The sequence below is a fragment of the Periplaneta americana genome, chromosome 13 (assembly GCF_040183065.1).
Source record: "Periplaneta americana isolate PAMFEO1 chromosome 13, P.americana_PAMFEO1_priV1, whole genome shotgun sequence".
Taxonomy (NCBI): domain Eukaryota; kingdom Metazoa; phylum Arthropoda; class Insecta; order Blattodea; family Blattidae; genus Periplaneta; species Periplaneta americana.
The window spans coordinates 95,204,352-95,226,757 of NC_091129.1; the positions used below are offsets into that span (position 1 = coordinate 95,204,352).

Genomic DNA, 22,406 nt, shown 5'->3' on the forward strand with positions numbered 1-22,406 from the left:
TCGGGACTAACTTCCTTCTCTTTCTCTACAATTTCCACTTTCTCTGGCGGTGACGGCTTACGGTCCAACTCGGAAATTTCTACAGCCTCCTCCGCTTCCGCTTTCGCTACCACATCAACTTCCTCCTCCAAGGCAGCCGCAGCAACTTTCTCCGCAACAGGTTTCTCTTCCACTTCTATCACGCCCTCCACAACCTCACCCACCTCCTCTGCAACCTCTTTTTCCTCCTCCACGATCTCTGCTTCCTTCTCCACTTCCTCCTTCTTGCGCGTAATTTCCATCACTTCAGTCACCATTTTCGCTGGGATCTCTTCCGCCACTGGGGATTTTTCAACAATTGGAGCCTCTACAGCGACAGCCTCTTCTTCCACGGCTGACACGTGCTCCTTTAATACAACTGCCTCCTCCTCCTCCTCTTCTTCTTTAAGTGGAACTTCTTCCCTCTCTGAGGACACTGGTTTGCGTCTCTCTTCGATAGATTCTACGGCCTCTACCTCTTCCTTCTCGGTAGGAAGCTCTTCCTCTACTTCGGGTTTAGTTTCCACGATAGGTTCTATTGCGACTTTCTCTGCGATAACCTCCCCCTCCACTAATGCCTCGGCCTCGACAATCTCTCCCACCTTTTCGGGGCCTTCCTCTACAATCTCCTCCTCTTTCTCTACGACACGCGCCACGTCCACGGGTTGCGGAATTTCTTCCACAACCGGCGACTTTTCCTTAATCTCAGCCTCTATTTCGGCGGCCTCCGCCTCAGGGGCTTCCTCCAATTCTTTCGCAACTAACAACTTCTCCTCAGTAATCGCTACTTCCTCTCTTTCTGCAATTTCTTCCTCCTCCCCGACCTCTCGTTCCTCCTCGACAGCTTCGATAGTTTCTATGACCTCCTCCTCTACTCTCTCAACCTCAATTTCTTCCTCTTCTACGCGTGTCTCTATTTCCTCCACTGTCACCTTTTCTACAATGGCTTCCTTCTCAACAATCGCTTCCGCCTCCACAGTCACCTCTTTCCTAACCTCTTCCTCAACCTCAACTTCTTCCATAACCTTTGCCTCTGGTATCTCTTCCTCCAAAGGCGATTTTTCTGCAACTTCCTTCCCTACGGATACTATCTCCTCCTCTGCGATTGTTACCGCTTTCTCCACTGCTTCTTCCTCCTCTACTGCTACCACTTCGGGACTAACTTCCTTCTCTTTCTCTACAATTTCCACTTTCTCTGGCGGTGACGGCTTACGCTCCAACTCGGAAATTTCTACAGCCTCCTCCGCTTCCGCTTTCGCTACCACTTCAACTTCCTCCTCCAAGGCAGCCGCAGGAACTTTCTCCGCAACAGGTTTCTCTTCCACTTCTACCTCGCCCTCCACAACCTCACCCACCTCCTCTGCAACCTCTTTTTCCTCCTCCACGATCTCTGCTTCCTTCTCCACTTCCTCCTCCTTGCGTGTAATTTCCATCACTTCAGTCACCATTTTCGCTGGGATCTCTTCCGCCACTGGGGATTTTTCAACAATTGGAGCCTCTACAGCGACAGCCTCTTCTTCCACGGCTGACACTTCCTCCTTTAATACAACTGCCTCCTCCTCCTCTTCTTTAAGTGGAACTTCCTCCCTCTCTGGGGACACGGGTTTGCGTCTCTCTTCGATAGTTTCTACAGCCACTACCTCTTCCTTCTCGGTAGGAAGCTCTTCCTCTACTTCGGGTTTAGTCTCCACGATAGGCTCTATTGCGACTTTCTCTGCGATAACCTGCCCCTCCACTAATGCCTCGGCCTCGACAATCTCTCCCACCTTTTCGGGGGCTTCCTCTACAACCTCCTCCTCTTTCTCTACGACACGCGCCACGACCATGGGTTGCGGAATTTCTTCCACAACCGGCGACTTTTCCTTAATCTCAGCCTCTATTGCGGCGGCCTCCGCCTCAGGGGCTTCCTCCAATTCTTTCGCAACTAACAATTTCTCCTCAGTAATCGCTACTTCCTCTCTTTCTGCAATTTCTTCCTCCTCCCCGACCTCTCGTTCCTCCTCGACAGCTTCGATAGTTTCTATGACCTCCTCCTCTACTCTCTCAACCTCAATTTCTTCCTCCACGCGTGTCTCTATTTCCTCCACTGCCACCTTTTCTACAATGGCTTCCTTCTCAACAATCGCTTCTGCGTCCACAGCCACCTCTTTCCTAACCTCTTCCTCAACCTCAGCTTCTTCCATAATCTTTGCCTCTGGTATCTCTTCCTCCAAAGGCGATTTTTCTGCAACTTCCTTCCCTACGGATTCTCTCACCTCCTCTGCGATTGTTACCGCTTTCTCCACTGCTTCTTCCTCCTCTACTGCTACCACTTCGGGACTAACTTCCTTCTCTTTCTCTACAATTTCCACTTTCTCTGGCGGTGACGGCTTACGCTCCAACTCGGAAATTTCTACAGCCTCCTCCGCTTCCGCTTTCGCTACCACTTCAACTTCCTCCTCCAAGGCAGCCGCAGGAACTTTCTCCGCAACAGGTTTCTCTTCCACTTCTACCTCGCCCTCCACAACCTCACCAACCTCCTCTGCAACCTCTTTTTCCTCCTCCACGATCTCTGCTTCCTTCTCCACTTCCTCTTCCTTGCGCGTAATTTCCATCACTTCAGTCACCATTTTCGCTGGGATCTCTTCCGCCACTGGGGATTTTTCAACAATTTGAGCATCTACAGCGACAGCCTCTTCTTCCACGTCTGACACTTGCTCCTTTAATACAACTGCCTCCTCCTCCTCTTCTTCTTTAAGTGGAACTTCCTCCCTCTCTGGGGACACGGGTTTGCGTCTCTCTTCGATAGATTCTGCGGCCACTACCTCTTCCTTCTCGGTAGGAAGCTCTTCCTCTACTTCGGGTTTAGTTTCCACGATAGGTTCTATTGCGACTTTCTCTGCGATTACCTCCCCCTCCACTAATGCCAAGGCCTCGACAATCTCTCCCACCTTTTCGGGGGCTTCCTCTACAACCTCCTCCTCTTTCTCTACGACACGCGCCACGACCACGGGTTGCGGAGTTTCTTCCACAACCGGCGACTTTTCCTTAATCTCAGCCTCTATTGCGGCGGCCTCCGCCTCAGGGGCTTCCTCCAATTCTTTCGCAACTAACAATTTCTCCTCAGTAATCGCTACTTCCTCTCTTTCTGCAATTTCTTCCTCCTCCCCGACCTCTCGTTCCTCCTCGACAGCTTCGATAGTTTCTATGACCTCCTCCTCTACTCTCTCAACCTCAATTTCTTCCTCTACGCGTGTCTCTATTTCCTCCACTGTCACCTTTTCTACAATGGCTTCCTTCTCAACAGTCGCTTCTGCCTCCACAGCCACCTCTTTCCTAACCTCTTCCTCAACCTCAACTTCTTCCATAATCTTTGCCTCTGGTATCTCTTCCTCCAAAGGCGATTTTTCTGCAACTTCCTTCCCTACGGATTCTCTCACCACCTCTGCGATTGTTACCGCTTTCTCCACTGCTTCTTCCTCCTCTACTGCTACCACTTCGGGACTAACTTCCTTCTCTTTCTCTACAATTTCCACTTTCACTGGCGGTGACGGCTTACGCTCCAACTCGGAAATTTCTACAGCCTCCTCCGCTTCCGCTTTCGCTACCACTTCAACTTCCTCCTCCAAGGCAGCCGCAGGAACTTTCTCCGCAACAGGTTTCTCTTCCACTTCTACCTCGCCCTCCACAACCTCACCCACCTCCTCTGCAACCTCTTTTTCCTCCTCCACGATCTCTGCTTCCTTCTCCACTTCCTCCTCCTTACGTGTAATTTCCATCACTTCAGTCACCATTTTCGCTGGGATCTCTTCCGCCACTGGGGATTTTTCAACAATTGGAGCCTCTACAGCGACAGCCTCTTCTTCCACGGCTGACACTTCCTCCTTTAATACAACTGCCTCCTCCTCCTCTTCTTCTTTAAGTGGAACTTCCTCCCTCTCTGGGGACACGGGTTTGTGTCTCTCTTCGATAGTTTCTACAGCCACTACCTCTTCCTTCTCGGTAGGAAGCTCTTCCTCTACTTCGGGTTTAGTCTCCACGGTAGGTTCAATTGCGACTTTCTCTGCGATAACCTCCCCCTCCACTAATGCCTCGGCCTCGACAATCTCTCCCACCGTTTCGGGGGCTGCCTCTACAACCTCCTCCTCTTTCTCTACGACACGCGCCACGTCAACGGGTTCCGGAATTTCTTCCACAACCGGCGACTTTTCCTTAATCTCAGCCTCTATTTCGGCGGCCTCCGCCTCAGGGGCTTCCTCCAATTCTTTCGCAACTAACATCTTCCCCTCAGTAATCGCTACTTCCTCTCTTTCTGCAATTTCTTCCTCCTCCCCGACCTCTCGTTCCTCCTCGACAGCTTCGATAGTTTCTATGACCTCCTCCTCTACTCTCTCAACCTCAATTTCTTCCTCTACGCGTGTCTCTATTTCCTCCACTGTCACCTTTTCTACAATAGCTTCCTTCTCAACAATCGCTTCCGCCTCCACAGTCACCTCTTTCCTAACCTCTTCCTCAATCTCAACTTCTTCCATAACCTTTGCCTCTGGTATCTCTTCCTCCAAAGGCGATTTTTCTGCAACTTCCTTCCCTACGGATACTCTCTCTTCCTCTGCGATTGTTACCGCTTTCTCCACTGCTTCTTCCTCCTCTACTGCTACCACTTCGGGACTAACTTCCTTCTCTTTCTCTACAATTTCCACTTTCTCTGGCGGTGACGGCTTACGCTCCAACTCGGAAATTTCTACAGCCTCCTCCGCTTCCGCTTTCGCTACCACTTCAACTTCCTCCTCCAAGGCAGCCGCAGGAACTTTCTCCGCAACAGGTTTCTCTTCCACTTCTATCACTCCCTCCACAACCTCACCTACCTCCTCTGCAACCTCTTTTTCCTCCTCCACGATCTCTGCTTCCTTCTCCACTTCCTCCTCCTTGCGCGTAATTTCCATCACTTCAGTCACCATTTTCGCTGGGATCTCTTCCGCCACTGGGGATTTTTCAACAATTGGAGCCTCTACAGCGACAGCCTCTTCTTCCACGGCTGACACTTGCTCCTTTAATACAACTGCCTCCTCCTCCTCTTCTTCTTTAAGTGGAACTTCCTCCCTCTCTGGGGACACTGGTTTGCGTCTCTCTTCGATAGATTCTACGGCCACTACCTCTTCCTTCTCGGTAGGAAGCTCTTCCTCTACTTCGGGTTTAGTTTCCACGATAGGTTCTATTGCGACTTTCTCTGCGATAACCTCCCCCTCCACTAATGCCTCGGCCTCGACAATCTCTCCCACCTTTTCGGGGGCTTCCTCTACAATCTCCTCCTCTTTCTCTACGACACGCGCCACGTCAACGGGTTGCGCAATTTCTTCCACAACCGGCGACTTTTCCTTAATCTCAGCCTCTATTTCGGCGGCCTCCGCCTCAGGGGCTTCCTCCAATTCTTTCGCAACTAACAACTTCTCCTCAGTAATCGCTACTTCCTCTCTTTCTGCAATTTCTTCCTCCTCCCCGACCTCTCGTTCCTCCTCGACAGCTTCGATAGTTTCTATGACCTCCTCCTCTACTCTCTCAACCTCAATTTCTTCCTCTTCTACGCGTGTCTCTATTTCCTCCACTGTCACCTTTTCTACAATGGCTTCCTTCTCAACAATCGCTTCCGCCTCCACAGTCACCTCTTTCCTAACCTCTTCCTCAACCTCAACTTCTTCCATAACCTTTGCCTCTGGTATCTCTTCCTCCAAAGGCGATTTTTCTGCAACTTCCTTCCCTACGGATACTATCTCCTCCTCTGCGATTGTTACCGCTTTCTCCACTGCTTCTTCCTCCTCTACTGCTACCACTTCGGGACTAACTTCCTTCTCTTTCTCTACAATTTCCACTTTCTCTGGCGGTGACGGCTTACGCTCCAACTCGGAAATTTCTACAGCCTCCTCCGCTTCCGCTTTCGCTACCACTTCAACTTCCTCCTCCAAGGCAGCCGCAGGAACTTTCTCCGCAACAGGTTTCTCTTCCACTTCTACCTCGCCCTCCACAACCTCACCCACATCCTCTGCAACCTCTTTTTCCTCCTCCACGATCTCTGCTTCCTTCTCCACTTCCTCCTCCTTGCGTGTAATTTCCATCACTTCAGTCACCATTTTCGCTGGGATCTCTTCCGCCACTGGGGATTTTTCAACAATTGGAGCCTCTACAGCGACAGCCTCTTCTTCCACGGCTGACACTTCCTCCTTTAATACAACTGCCTCCTCCTCCTCTTCTTTAAGTGGAACTTCCTCCCTCTCTGGGGACACGGGTTTGCGTCTCTCTTCGATAGTTTCTACAGCCACTACCTCTTCCTTCTCGGTAGGAAGCTCTTCCTCTACTTCGGGTTTAGTCTCCACGATAGGCTCTATTGCGACTTTCTCTGCGATAACCTGCCCCTCCACTAATGCCTCGGCCTCGACAATCTCTCCCACCTTTTCGGGGGCTTCCTCTACAACCTCCTCCTCTTTCTCTACGACACGCGCCACGACCACGGGTTGCGGAATTTCTTCCACAACCGGCGACTTTTCCTTAATCTCAGCCTCTATTGCGGCGGCCTCCGCCTCAGGGGCTTCCTCCAATTCTTTCGCAACTAACAATTTCTCCTCAGTAATCGCTACTTCCTCTCTTTCTGCAATTTCTTCCTCCTCCCCGACCTCTCGTTCCTCCTCGACAGCTTCGATAGTTTCTATGCCCTCCTCCTCTACTCTCTCAACCTCAATTTCTTCCTCCACGCGTGTCTCTATTTCCTCCACTGTCACCTTTTCTACAATGGCTTCCTCCTCAACAATCGCTTCTGCCTCCACAGCCACCTCTTTCCTAACCTCTTCCTCAACCTCAGCTTCTTCCATAATCTTTGCCTCTGGTATCTCTTCCTCCAAAGGCGATTTTTCTGCAACTTCCTTCCCTACGGATTCTCTCACCTCCTCTGCGATTGTTACCGCTTTCTCCACTGCTTCTTCCTCCTCTACTGCTACCACTTCGGGACTAACTTCCTTCTCTTTCTCTACAATTTCCACTTTCACTGGCGGTGACGGCTTACGCTCCAACTCGGAAATTTCTACAGCCTCCTCCGCTTCCGCTTTCGCTACCACTTCAACTTCCTCCTCCAAGGCAGCCGCAGGAACTTTCTCCGCAACAGGTTTCTCTTCCACTTCTACCTCGCCCTCCACAACCTCACCCACCTCCTCTGCAACCTCTTTTTCCTCCTCCACGATCTCTGCTTCCTTCTCCACTTCCTCCTCCTTGCGCGTAATTTCCATCACTTCAGTCACCATTTTCGCTGGGATCTCTTCCGCCACTGGGGATTTTTCAACAATTGGAGCCTCTACAGCGACAGCCTCTTCTTCCACGGCTGACACTTCCTCCTTTAATACAACTGCCTCCTCCTCCTCTTCTTCTTTAAGTGGAACTTCCTCCCTCTCTGGGGACACGGGTTTGCGTCTCTCTTCGATAGATTCTACGGCCACTACCTCTTCCTTCTCGGTAGGAAGCTCTTCCTCTACTTCGGGTTTAGTTTCCACGATAGGTTCTATTGCGACTTTCTCTGCGATAACCTCCCCCTCCACTAATGCCTCGGCCTCGACAATCTCTCCCACCTTTTCGGGGGCTTCCTCTACAACCTCCTCCTCTTTCTCTACGACACGCGCCACGTCAACGGGTTGCGCAATTTCTTCCACAACCGGCGACTTTTCCTTAATCTCAGCCTCTATTGCGGCGGCCTCCGCCTCAGGGGCTTCCTCCAATTCTTTCGCAACTAACAATTTCTCCTCAGTAATCGCTACTTCCTCTCTTTCTGCAATTTCTTCCTCCTCCCCGACCTCTCGTTCCTCCTCGACAGCTTCGATAGTTTCTATGACCTCCTCCTCTACTCTCTCAACCTCAATTTCTTCCTCTACGCGTGTCTCTATTTCCTCCACTGTCACTTTTTCTACAATGGCTTCCTTCTCAACAATCGCTTCTGCCTCCACAGCCACCTCTTTCCTAACCTCTTCCTCAACCTCAACTTCTTCCATAATCTTTGCCTCTGGTATCTCTTCCTCCAAAGGCGATTTTTCTGCAACTTCCTTCCCTACGGATACTCTCACCTCCTCTGCGATTGTTACCGCTTTCTCCACTGCTTCTTCCTCCTCTACTGCTACCACTTCGGGACTAACTTCCTTCTCTTTCTCTACAATTTCCACTTCCTCTGGCGGTGACGGCTTACGCTCCAACTCGGAAATTTCTACAGCCTCCTCCGCTTCCGCTTTCGCTACCACTGCAACTTCCTCCTCCAAGGCAGCCGCAGGAACTTTCTCCGCAACAGGTTTCTCTTCCACTTCTACCTCGCCCTCCACAACCTCACACACCTCCTCTGCAACCTCTTTTTCCTCCTCCACGATCTCTGCTTCCTTCTCTACTTCCTCCTCCTTGCGCGTAATTTCCATCAATTCAGTCACCATTTTCGCTGGGATCTCTTCCGCCACTGGGGATTTTTCAACAATTGTAGCCTCTACAGCGACAGCCTCTCCTTCCACGGCTGACACTTCCTCCTTTAATACAACTGCCTCCTCCTCCTCTTCTTTAAGTGGAACTTCCTCCCTCTCTGGGGACACGGGTTTGCGTCTCTCTTCGATAGTTTCTACAGCCACTACCTCTTCCTTCTCGGTAGGAAGCTCTTCCTCTACTTCGGGTTTAGTCTCCACGATAGGCTCTATTGCGACTTTCTCTGCGATAACCTGCCCCTCCACTAATGCCTCGGCCTCGACAATCTCTCCCACCTTTTCGGGGGCTTCCTCTACAACCTCCTCCTCTTTCTCTACGACACGCGCCACGACCACGGGTTGCGGAATTTCTTCCACAACCGGCGACTTTTCCTTAATCGCAGCCTCTATTGCGGCGGCCTCCGCCTCAGGGGCTTCCTCCAATTCTTTCGCAACTAACAATTTCTCCTCAGTAATCGCTACTTCCTCTCTTTCTGCAATTTCTTCTTCCTCCCCGACCTCTCGTTCCTCGACAGCTTCGATAGTTTCTATGCCCTCCTCCTCTACTCTCTCAACCTCAATTTCTTCCTCCACGCGTGTCTCTATTTCCTCCACTGTCACCTTTTCTACAATGGCTTCCTCCTCAACAATCGCTTCTGCCTCCACAGCCACCTCTTTCCTAACCTCTTCCTCAACCTCAGCTTCTTCCATAATCTTTGCCTCTGGTATCTCTTCCTCCAAAGGCGATTTTTCTGCAACTTCCTTCCCTACGGATACTCTCTCCTCCTCTGCGATTGTTACCGCTTTCTCCACTGCTTCTTCCTCCTCTACTGCTACCACTTCGGGACTAACTTCCTTCTCTTTCTCTACAATTTCCACTTTCTCTGGCGGTGACGGCTTACGCTCCAACTCGGAAATTTCTACAGCCTCCTCCGCTTCCGCTTTCGCTACCACTTCAACTTCCTCCTCCAAGGCAGCCGCAGGAACTTTCTCGGCAACAGGTTTCTCTTCCACTTCTACCTCGCCCTCCACAACCTCACCCACCTCCTCTGCAACCTCTTTTTCCTCCTCCACGATCTCTGCTTCCTTCTCCACTTCCTCCTTCTTGCGCGTAATTTCCATCACTTCAGTCACCATTTTCGCTGGGATCTCTTCCGCCACTGGGGTTTTTTCAACAATTGGAGCATCTACAGCGACAGCCTCTTCTTCCACGGCCGACACTTCCTCCTTTAATATAACTGCCTCCTCCTCCTCTTCTTCCTCCCTCTCTGGGGACACGGGTTTGCGTCTCTCTTCGATAGATTCTACGGCCACTACCTCTTCCTTCTCGGTAGGAAGCTCTTCCTCTACTTCGGGTTTAGTTTCCACGATAGGTTCTATTGCGACTTTCTCTGCGATAACCTCCCCCTCCACTAATGCCTCGGCCTCGACAATCTCTCCCACCTTTTCGGGGGCTTCCTCTACAACCTCCTCCTCTTTCTCTACGACACGCGTCACGTCCACGGGTTGCGGAATTTCTTCCACAACCGGCGACTTTTCCTTAATCTCAGCCTCTATTGCGGCGGCCTCCGCCTCAGGGGCTTCCTCCAATTCTTTAGCAACTAACAATTTCTCCTCAGTAATCGCTACTTCCTCTCTTTCTGCAATTTCTTCCTCCTCCCCGACCTCTCGTTCCTCCTCGACAGCTTCGATAGTTTCTATTACCTCCTCCTCTACTCTCTCAACCTCAATTTCTTCCTCTACGCGTGTCTCTATTTCCTCCACTGTCACTTTTTCTACAATGGCTTCCTTCTCAACAATCGCTTCTGCCTCCACAGCCACCCCTTTCCTAACCTCTTCCTCAACCTCAACTTCTTCCATAATCTTTGCCTCTGGTATCTCTTCCTCCAAAGGCGATTTTTCTGCAACTTCCTTCCCTACGGATACTCTCACCTCCTCTGCGATTGTTACCGCTTTCTCCACTGCTTCTTCCTCCTCTACTGCTACCACTTCGGGACTAACTTCCTTCTCTTTCTCTACAATTTCCACTTTCTCTGGCGGTGACGGCTTACGGTCCAACTCGGAAATTTCTACAGCCTCCTCCGCTTCCGCTTTCGCTACCACTTCAACTTCCTCCTCCAAGGCAGCCGCAGGAACTTTCTCCGCAACAGGTTTCTCTTCCACTTCTACCTCGCCCTCCACAACCTCACCCACCTCCTCTGCAACCTCTTTTTCCTCCTCCACGATCTCTGCTTCCTTCTCCACTTCCTCCTCCTTGCGTGTAATTTCCATCACTTCAGTCACCATTTTCGCTGGGATCTCTTCCGCCACTGGGGATTTTTCAACAATTGGAGCCTCTACAGCGACAGCCTCTTCTTCCACGGCTGACACTTCCTCCTTTAATACAACTGCCTCCTCCTCCTCCTCTTCTTTAAGTGGAACTTCCTCCCTCTCTGGGGACACGGGTTTGCGTCTCTCTTCGATAGTTTCTATAGCCACTACCTCTTCCTTCTCGGTAGGAAGCTCTTCCTCTACTTCGGGTTTAGTCTCCACGATAGGCTCTATTGCGACTTTCTCTGCGATAACCTCCCCCTCCACTAATGCCTCGGCCTCGACAGTCTCTCCCACCGGTTCGGGGGCTTCCTCTACAACCTCCTCCTCTTTCTCTACGATACGCGCCACGTCAACGGGTTCCGGAATTTCTTCCACAACCGGCGACTTTTCCTTAATCTCAGCCTCTAATGCGGCGGCCTCCGCCTCAGGGGCTTCCTCCAATTCTTTCGCAACTAACAACTTCTCCTCAGTAATCGCTACTTCCTCTCTTTCTGCAATTTCTTCCTCCTCCCCGACCTCTCGTTCCTCCTCGACAGCTTCGATAGTTTCTATGACCTCCTCCTCTACTCTCTCAACCTCAATTTCTTCCTCTACGCGTGTCTCTATTTCCTCCACTGTCACCTTTTCTACAATGGCTTCCTTCTCAACAATCGCTTCCGCCTCCACAGCCACCTCTTTCCTAACCTCTTCCTCAACCTCAGCTTCTTCCATAATCTTTGCCTCTGGTATCTCTTCCTCCAAAGGCGATTTTTCTGCAACTTCCTTCCCTACGGATACTCTCTCCTCCTCTGCGATTGTTACCGCTTTCTCCACTGCTTCTTCCTCCTCTACTGCTACCACTTCGGGACTAACTTCCTTCTCTTTCTCTACAATTTCCACTTTCTCTGGCGGTGACGGCTTACGCTCCAACTCGGAAATTTCTACAGCCTCCTCCGCTTCCGCTTTCGCTACCACTTCAACTTCCTCCTCCAAGGCAGCCGCAGGAACTTTCTCGGCAACAGGTTTCTCTTCCACTTCTACCTCGCCCTCCACAACCTCACCCACCTCCTCTGCAACCTCTTTTTCCTCCTCCACGATCTCTGCTTCCTTCTCCACTTCCTCCTTCTTGCGCGTAATTTCCATCACTTCAGTCACCATTTTCGCTGGGATCTCTTCCGCCACTGGGGTTTTTTCAACAATTGGAGCATCTACAGCGACAGCCTCTTCTTCCACGGCCGACACTTCCTCCTTTAATATAACTGCCTCCTCCTCCTCTTCTTCCTCCCTCTCTGGGGACACGGGTTTGCGTCTCTCTTCGATAGATTCTACGGCCACTACCTCTTCCTTCTCGGTAGGAAGCTCTTCCTCTACTTCGGGTTTAGTTTCCACGATAGGTTCTATTGCGACTTTCTCTGCGATAACCTCCCCCTCCACTAATGCCTCGGCCTCGACAATCTCTCCCACCTTTTCGGGGGCTTCCTCTACAACCTCCTCCTCTTTCTCTACGACACGCGTCACGTCCACGGGTTGCGGAATTTCTTCCACAACCGGCGACTTTTCCTTAATCTCAGCCTCTATTGCGGCGGCCTCCGCCTCAGGGGCTTCCTCCAATTCTTTAGCAACTAACAATTTCTCCTCAGTAATCGCTACTTCCTCTCTTTCTGCAATTTCTTCCTCCTCCCCGACCTCTCGTTCCTCCTCGACAGCTTCGATAGTTTCTATTACCTCCTCCTCTACTCTCTCAACCTCAATTTCTTCCTCTACGCGTGTCTCTATTTCCTCCACTGTCACTTTTTCTACAATGGCTTCCTTCTCAACAATCGCTTCTGCCTCCACAGCCACCTCTTTCCTAACCTCTTCCTCAACCTCAACTTCTTCCATAATCTTTGCCTCTGGTATCTCTTCCTCCAAAGGCGATTTTTCTGCAACTTCCTTCCCTACGGATACTCTCACCTCCTCTGCGATTGTTACCGCTTTCTCCACTGCTTCTTCCTCCTCTACTGCTACCACTTCGGGACTAACTTCCTTCTCTTTCTCTACAATTTCCACTTTCTCTGGCGGTGACGGCTTACGGTCCAACTCGGAAATTTCTACAGCCTCCTCCGCTTCCGCTTTCGCTACCACTTCAACTTCCTCCTCCAAGGCAGCCGCAGGAACTTTCTCCGCAACAGGTTTCTCTTCCACTTCTACCTCGCCCTCCACAACCTCACCCACCTCCTCTGCAACCTCTTTTTCCTCCTCCACGATCTCTGCTTCCTTCTCCACTTCCTCCTCCTTGCGTGTAATTTCCATCATTTCAGTCACCATTTTCGCTGGGATCTCTTCCGCCACTGGGGATTTTTCAACAATTGGATCCTCTACAGCGACAGCCTCTTCTTCCACGGCTGACACTTCCTCCTTTAATACAACTGCCTCCTCCTCCTCCTCTTCTTTAAGTGGAACTTCCTCCCTCTCTGGGGACACGGGTTTGCGTCTCTCTTCGATAGTTTCTATAGCCACTACCTCTTCCTTCTCGGTAGGAAGCTCTTCCTCTACTTCGGTTTTTGTCTCTACGATAGGCTCTATTGCGACTTTCTCTGCGATAACCTCCCCCTCCACTAATGCCTCGGCCTCGACAGTCTCTCCCACCGGTTCGGGGGCTTCCTCTACAACCTCCTCCTCTTTCTCTACGATACGCGCCACGTCAACGGGTTCCGGAATTTCTTCCACAACCGGCGACTTTTCCTTAATCTCAGCCTCTAATGCGGCGGCCTCCGCCTCAGGGGCTTCCTCCAATTCTTTCGCAACTAACAACTTCTCCTCAGTAATCGCTACTTCCTCTCTTTCTGCAATTTCTTCCTCCTCCCCGACCTCTCGTTCCTCCTCGACAGCTTCGATAGTTTCTATGACCTCCTCCTCTACTCTCTCAACCTCAATTTCTTCCTCTACGCGTGTCTCTATTTCCTCCACTGTCACCTTTTCTACAATGGCTTCCTTCTCAACAATCGCTTCCGCCTCCACAGCCACCTCTTTCCTAACCTCTTCCTCAACCTCAACTTCTTCCATAATCTTTGCCTCTGGTATCTCTTCCTCCAAAGGCGATTTTTCTGCAACTTCCTTCCCTACGAATACTCTCTCCTCCTCTGCGATTGTTACCGCTTTCTCCACTGCTTCTTCCTCCTCTACTGCTACCACTTCGGGACTAACTTCCTTCTCTTTCTCTACAATTTCCACTTTCTCTGGCGGTGACGGCTTACGCTCCAACTCGGAAATTTCTACAGCCTCCTCCGCTTCCGCTTTCGCTACCACTTCAACTTCCTCCTCCAAGGCAGCCGCAGCAACTTTCTCGGCAACAGGTTTCTCTTCCACTTCTACCTCGCCCTCCACAACCTCACCCACCTCCTCTGCAACCTCTTTTTCCTCCTCCACGATCTCTGCTTCCTTCTCCACTTCCTCCTTCTTGCGCGTAATTTCCATCACTTCAGTCACCATTTTCGCTGGGATCTCTTCCGCCACTGGGGTTTTTTCAACAATTGGAGCCTCTACAGCGACAGCCTCTTCTTCCACGGCTGACACTTCCTCCTTTAATACAACTGCCTCCTCTTCCTCCTCTTCTTCTTTAAGTGGAACTTCCTCCCTCTCTGGGGACACGGGTTTGCGTCTCTCTTCGATAGATTCTACGGCCACTACCTCTTCCTTCTCGGTAGGAAGCTCTTCCTCTACTTCGGGTTTAGTTTCCACGATAGGTTCTATTGCGACTTTCTCTGCGATAACCTCCCCCTCCACTAATGCCTCGGCCTCGACAATCTCTCCCACCTTTTCGGGGGCTTCCTCTACAACCTCCTCCTCTTTCTCTACGACACGTGTCACGTCCACGGGTTGCGGAATTTCTTCCACAACCGGCGACTTTTCCTTAATCTCAGCCTCTATTTCGGCGGCCTCCGCCTCAGGGGCTTCCTCCAATTCTTTCGCAACTAACAATTTCTCCTCTGTAATCGCTACTTCCTCTCTTTCTGCAATTTCTTCCTCCTCCCCGACCTCTCGTTCCTCCTCGACAGCTTCGATAGTTTCTATGACCTCCTCCTCTACTCTCTCAACCTCAATTTCTTCCTCTACGCGTGTCTCTATTTCCTCCACTGTCACTTTTTCTACAATGGCTTCCTTCTCAACAATCGCTTCTGCCTCCACAGCCACCTCTTTCCTAACCTCTTCCTCAACCTCAACTTCTTCCATAATCTTTGCCTCTGGTATCTCTTCCTCCAAAGGCGATTTTTCTGCAACTTCCTTCCCTACGGATACTCTCACCTCCTCTGCGATTGTTACCGCTTTCTCCACTGCTTCTTCCTCCTCTACTGCTACCACTTCGGGACTAACTTCCTTCTCTTTCTCTACAATTTCCACTTTCTCTGGCGGTGACGGCTTACGGTCCAACTCGGAAATTTCTACAGCCTCCTCCGCTTCCGCTTTCGCTACCACTTCAACTTCCTCCTCCAAGGCAGCCGCAGGAACTTTCTCCGCAACAGGTTTCTCTTCCACTTCTACCTCGCCCTCCACAACCTCACCCACCTCCTCTGCAACCTCTTTTTCCTCCTCCACGATCTCTGCTTCCTTCTCCACTTCCTCCTCCTTGCGTGTAATTTCCATCACTTCAGTCACCATTTTCGCTGGGATCTCTTCCGCCACTGGGGATTTTTCAACAATTGGAGCCTCTACAGCGACAGCCTCTTCTTCCACGGCTGACACTTCCTCCTTTAATACAACTGCCTCCTCCTCCTCCTCTTCTTTAAGTGGAACTTCCTCCCTCTCTGGGGACACGGGTTTGCGTCTCTCTTCGATAGTTTCTATAGCCACTACCTCTTCCTTCTCGGTAGGAAGCTCTTCCTCTACTTCGGGTTTAGTCTCCACGATAGGCTCTATTGCGACTTTCTCTGCGATAACCTCCCCCTCCACTAATGCCTCGGCCTCGACAGTCTCTCCCACCGGTTCGGGGGCTTCCTCTACAACCTCCTCCTCTTTCTCTACGACACGCGCCACGTCAACGGGTTCCGGAATTTCTTCCACAACCGGCGACTTTTCCTTAATCTCAGCCTCTATTGCGGCGACCTCCGCCTCAGGGGCTTCCTCTAATTCTTTCGCAACTAACAACTTCTCCTCAGTAATCGCTACTTCCTCTGTTTCTGCTATTTCTTCCTCCTCCCCGACCTCTCGTTCCTCCTCGACAGCTTCGATAGTTTCTATGACCTCCTCCTCTACTCTCTCAACCTCAATTTCTTCCTCTACGCGTGTCTCTATTTCCTCCACTGTCACCTTTTCTACAATGGCTTCCTTCTCAACAATCGCTTCCGCCTCCACAGCCACCTCTTTCCTAACCTCTTCCTCAACCTCAACTTCTTCCATAATCTTTGCCTCTGGTATCTCTTCCTCCAAAGGCGACTTTTCAGCAACTTCCTTCCCTACGGATACTCTGACCTCCTCTGCGATTGTTACCGCTTTCTCCACTGCTTCTTCCTCCTCTACTGCTACCACTTCGGGACTAACTTCCTTCTCTTTCTCTACAATTTCCACTTTCTCTGGCGGTGACGGCTTACGCTCCAACTCGGAAATTTCTACAGCCTCCTCCGCTTCCGCTTTCGCTACCACTTCAACTTCCTCCTCCAAGGCAGCCGCAGGAACTTTCTCCGCAACAGGTTTCTCCTCCACTTCTACCTCGCCCTGCACAACCTCACCCACCTCCTCTGCAACATGTTTTTCCTCCTCCACGATCTCTGCTTCCTTCTCCACTTCCTCCTCCTTGCGCGTAATTTCCATCACTTCAGTCACCATTTTCGCTGGGATCTCTTCCGCCACTGGGGATTTTTCAACAATTGGAGCCTCTACAGCGACAGCCTCTTCTTCCACGGCTGACACTTCCTCCTTTAGTACAACTGCCTCCTCCTCCTCTTCTTCTTTAAGTGGAACTTCCTCCCTCTCTGGGGACACGGGTTTGCGTCTCTCTTCGATAGTTTCTACAGCCACACCCTCTTCCTTCTCGGTAGGAAGCTCTTCCTCTACTTCGGGTTTAGTTTCCACGATAGGTTCTATTGCGACTTTCTCTGCGATTACCTCCCTCTCCTCTAATGCCTCGGCCTCGACAATCTCTCCCACCTTTTCGGGGGCTTCATCTACAACTTCCTCCTCTTTCTCTACGACACGCGCCACGTCAACGGGTTCCGGAATTTCTTCCACAACCGGCGACTTTTCCTTAATCTCAGCCTCTATTGCGGCGACCTCCGCCTCAGGGGCTTCCTCTAATTCTTTCGCAACTAACAACTTCTCCTCAGTAATCGCTACTTCCTCTGTTTCTGCTATTTCTTCCTCCTCCCCGACCTCTCGTTCCTCCTCGACAGCTTCGATAGTTTCTATGACCTCCTCCTCTACTCTCTCAACCTCAATTTCTTCCTCTACGCGTATCTCTATTTCCTCCACTGTCACCTTTTCTACAATGGCTTCCTTCTCAACAATCGCTTCCGCCTCCACAGCCACCTCTTTCCTAACCTCTTCCTCAACCTCAACTTCTTCCATAATCTTTGCCTCTGGTATCTCTTCCTCCAAAGGCGATTTTTCTGCAACTTCCTTCCCTACGGATACTCTCACCTCCTCTGCGATTGTTACCGCTTTCTCCACTGCTTCTTCCTCCTCTACTGCTACCACTTCGGGACTAACTTCCTTCTCTTTCTCTACAATTTCCACTTTCTCTGGCGGTGACGGCTTACGCTCCAACTCGGAAATTTCTACAGCCTCCTCCGCTTCCGCTTTCGCTACCACTTCAACTTCCTCCTCCAAGGCAGCCGCAGGAACTTTCTCCGCAACAGGTTTCTCTTCCACTTCTACCACGCCCTCCACAACCTCACCCACCTCCTCTGCAACCTCTTTTTCCTCCTCCACGATCTCTGCTTCCTTCTCCACTTCCTCCTCCTTGCGCGTAATTTCCATCACTTCAGTCACCATTTTCGCTGGGATCTCTTCCGCCACTGGGGATTTTTCAACAATTGGAGCCTCTACAGCGACAGCCTCTTCTTCCACGGCTGACACTTCCTCCTTTAATACAACTGCCTCCTCCTCCTCTTCTTCTTTCAGTGGAACTTCCTCCCTCTCTGGGGACACGGGTTTGCGTCTCTCTTCGATAGTTTCTACAGCCACTACCTCTTCCTTCTCGGTAGGAAGCTCTTCCTCTACATCGGGTTTAGTCTCCACGATAGGTTCTATTGCGACTTTCTCTGCGATAACCTCCCCCTCCACTAATGCCTCGGCCTCGACAATCTCTCCCACCTTTTCGGGGGCTTCCTCTACAACCTCCTCCTCTTTCTCTACGACACGCGTCACGTCCACGGGTTGCGGAATTTCTTCCACAACCGGCGACTTTTCCTTAATCTCAGCCTCTATTGCGGCGGCCTCCGCCTCAGGGGCTTCCTCCAATTCTTTCGCAACTAACAACGTCTCCTCAGTAATCGCTACTTCCTCTCTTTCTGCAATTTCTTCCTCCTCCCCGACCTCTCGTTCCTCCTCGACAGCTTCGATAGTTTCTATGACCTCCTCCTCTACTCTCTCAACCTCAATTTCTTCCTCTACGCGTGTCTCTATTTCCTCCACTGTCACCTTTTCTACAATGGCTTCCTTCTCAACAATCGCTTCAGCCTCCACAGCCACCTCTTTCCTAACCTCTTCCTCTACCTCAACTTCTTCCATAATCTTTGCCTCTGGTATCTCTTCCTCCAAAGGCGATTTTTCTGCAACTTCCTTCCCTACGGATATTCTCACCTCCTCTGCGATTGTTACCGCTTTCTCCACTGCTTCTTCCTCCTCTACTGCTATCACTTCGGGACTAACTTCCTTCTCTTTCTCTACAATTTCCACTTTCACTGGCGGTGACGGCTTACGCATCAACTGGGAAATTTCTACAGCCTCCTCCGCTTCCGCTTTCGCTACCACTTCAACTTCCTCCTCCAAGGCAGCCGCAGGAACTTTATCCGCAACAGGTTTCTCTTCAACTTCTACCTCGCCCTCCACAACCTCACACACCTCCTCTGCAACCTCTTTTTCCTCCTCCACGATCTCTGCTTCCTTCTCCACTTCCTCCTCCTTGCGCGTAATTTCCATCAATTCAGTCACCATTTTCGCTGGAATCTCTTCTGCCACTGGGGATTTTTCAACAATTGGAGCCTCTACAGCGACAGCCTCTTCTTCCACGGCTGACACTTCCTCCTTTAATACAACTGCCTCCTCCTCCTCCTCCTCCTCTTCTTCTTTAAGTGGAACTTCCTCCCTCTCTGGGGACACGGGTTTGCGTCTCTCTTCGATAGTTTCTACAGCCACTACCTCTTCCTTCTCGGTAGGAAGCTCTTCCTCTACTTCGGGTTTAGTCTCCACGATAGGTTCTATTGCGACTTTCTCTGCGATAACCTCCCCCTCCACTAATGCCTCGGCCTCGACAATCTCTCCCACCGTTTCGGGGGCTGCCTCTACAACCTCCTCCTCTTTCTCTACGACACGCGCCACGTCAACGGGTTCCGGAATTTCTTCCACAACCGGCGACTTTTCCTTAATCTCAGCCCCTATTGCGGCGGCCTCCGCCTCAGGGGCTTCCTCCAATTCTTTCGCAACTAACAACTTCTCCTCAGTAATCGCTACTTCCTCTCTTTCTGCAATTTCTTCCTCCTCCCCGACCTCTCGTTCCTCCTCGACAGCTTCGATAGTTTCTATGACCTCCTCCTCTACTCTCTCAACCTCAATTTCTTCCTCTACGCGTGTCTCTATTTCCTCCACTGTCACCTTTTCTACAATGGCTTCCTTCTCAACAATCGCTTCCGCCTCCACAGTCACCTCTTTCCTAACCTCTTCCTCAACCTCAACTTCTTCCATAATCTTTGCCTCTGGTATCTCTTCCTCCAAAGGCGATATTTCTGCAACTTCCTTCCCTACGGATACTCTCTCCTCCTCTGCGATTGTTACCGCTTTCTCCACTGCTTCTTCCTCCTCTACTGCTACCACTTCGGGACTAACTTCCTTCTCTTTCTCTACAATTTCCACTTTCTCTGGCGGTGACGGCTTACGCTCCAACTCGGAAATTTCTACAGCCTCCTCCGCTTCCGCTTTCGCTACCACTTCAACTTCCTCCTCCAAGGCAGCCGTAGGAACTTTCTCCGCAACAGGTTTCTCTTCCACTTCTACCTCGCCCTCCACAACCTCACCCACCTCCTCTGCAATCTCTTTTTCCTCCTCCACGATCTCTGCTTCCTTCTCCACTTCCCCCTCCTTGCGCGTAATTTCCATCACTTCAGTCACCATTTTCGCTGGGATCTCTTCCGCCACTGGGGATTTTTCAACAATTGGAGCCTCTACAGCGACAGCCTCTTCTTCCACGGCTGACACTTCCTCCTTTAATACAACTGCCTCCTCCTCCTCTTCTTCTTTAAGTGGAACTTCCTCCCTCTCTGGGGACACGGGTTTGCGTCTCTCTTCGATAGGTTCTACGGCCACTACCTCTTCCTTCTCGGTAGGAAGCTCTTCCTCTACTTCGGGTTTAGTTTCCACGATAGGTTCTATTGCGACTTTCTCTGCGATAACCTCCCCCTCCACTAATGCCTCGGCCTCGACAATCTCTCCCACCTTTTCGGGGGCTTCCTCTACAACCTCCTCTTTCTCTACGATACGCGCCACGTCAACGGGTTGCGGAATTTCTTCCACAACCGGCGACTTTTCCTTAATCTCAGCCTCTATTGCGGCGGCCTCCGCCTCAGGGGCTTCCTCCAATTCTTTCGCAACTAACAACTTCTCCTCAGTAATCGCTACTTCCTCTCTTTCTGCAATTTCTTCCTCCTCCCCGACCTCTCGTTCCTCCTCGACAGCTTCGATAGTTTCTATGACCTCCTCCTCTACTCTCTCAACCTCAATTTCTTCCTCTACGCGTGTCTCTATTTCCTCCACTGTCACCTTTTCTACAATGGCTTCCTTCTCAACAATCGCTTCCGCCTCCACAGCCACCTCTTTCCTAACCTCTTCCTCAACCTCAACTTCTTCCATAACCTTTGCCTCTGGTATCTCTTCCTCCAAAGGCGATTTTTCTGCAACTTCCTTCCCTACGGATACTCTCTCCTCCTCTGCGATTGTTACCGCTTTCACCACTGCTTCTTCCTCCTCTACTGCTACCACTTCGGGACTAACTTCCTTCTCTTTCTCTACAATTTCCACTTTCTCGGGCGGTGACGGCTTACGCTCCAATTCGGAAATTTCTACAGCCTCCTCCGCTTCCGCTTTCGCTACCAGTTCAACTTCCTGCTCCAAGGCAGCTGCAGGAACTTTCTCCGCAACAGGTTTCTCTTCAACTTCTACCTCGCCCTCCACAACCTCACACACCTCCTCTGCAACCTCTTTTTCCTCCTCCACGATCTCTGCTTCCTTCTCCACTTCCTCCTCCTTGCGCGTAATTTCCATCAATTCAGTCACCATTTTCGCTGGAATCTCTTCTGCCACTGGGGATTTTTCAACAATTGGAGCCTCTACAGCGACAGCCTCTTCTTCCACGGCTGACACTTCCTCCTTTAATACAACTGCCTCCTCCTCCTCCTCCTCCTCTTCTTCTTTAAGTGGAACTTCCTCCCTCTCTGGGGACACGGGTTTGCGTCTCTCTTCGATAGTTTCTACAGCCACTACCTCTTCCTTCTCGGTAGGAAGCTCTTCCTCTACTTCGGGTTTAGTCTCCACGATAGGTTCTATTGCGACTTTCTCTGCGATAACCTCCCCCTCCACTAATGCCTCGGCCTCGACAATCTCTCCCACCGTTTCGGGGGCTGCCTCTACAACCTCCTCCTCTTTCTCTACGACACGCGCCACGTCAACGGGTTCCGGAATTTCTTCCACAACCGGCGACTTTTCCTTAATCTCAGCCCCTATTGCGGCGGCCTCCGCCTCAGGGGCTTCCTCCAATTCTTTCGCAACTAACAACTTCTCCTCAGTAATCGCTACTTCCTCTCTTTCTGCAATTTCTTCCTCCTCCCCGACCTCTCGTTCCTCCTCGACAGCTTCGATAGTTTCTATGACCTCCTCCTCTACTCTCTCAACCTCAATTTCTTCCTCTACGCGTGTCTCTATTTCCTCCACTGTCACCTTTTCTACAATGGCTTCCTTCTCAACAATCGCTTCCGCCTCCACAGTCACCTCTTTCCTAACCTCTTCCTCAACCTCAACTTCTTCCATAATCTTTGCCTCTGGTATCTCTTCCTCCAAAGGCGATATTTCTGCAACTTCCTTCCCTACGGATACTCTCTCCTCCTCTGCGATTGTTACCGCTTTCTCCACTGCTTCTTCCTCCTCTACTGCTACCACTTCGGGACTAACTTCCTTCTCTTTCTCTACAATTTCCACTTTCTCTGGCGGTGACGGCTTACGCTCCAACTCGGAAATTTCTACAGCCTCCTCCGCTTCCGCTTTCGCTACCACTTCAACTTCCTCCTCCAAGGCAGCCGTAGGAACTTTCTCCGCAACAGGTTTCTCTTCCACTTCTACCTCGCCCTCCACAACCTCACCCACCTCCTCTGCAATCTCTTTTTCCTCCTCCACGATCTCTGCTTCCTTCTCCACTTCCCCCTCCTTGCGCGTAATTTCCATCACTTCAGTCACCATTTTCGCTGG

At 50.9% G+C, this 22,406-nt stretch overlaps 1 protein-coding gene across 29 annotated transcripts in view; it reads right to left on the bottom strand.

Moving 5' to 3' along the window:
• Positions 1-22,406, bottom strand: part of LOC138712124 (ankyrin-2-like) — a 512,384-nt gene that overhangs the window by 123,552 nt on the left and 366,426 nt on the right. The gene's annotated exons all lie outside the window — the stretch shown is intronic.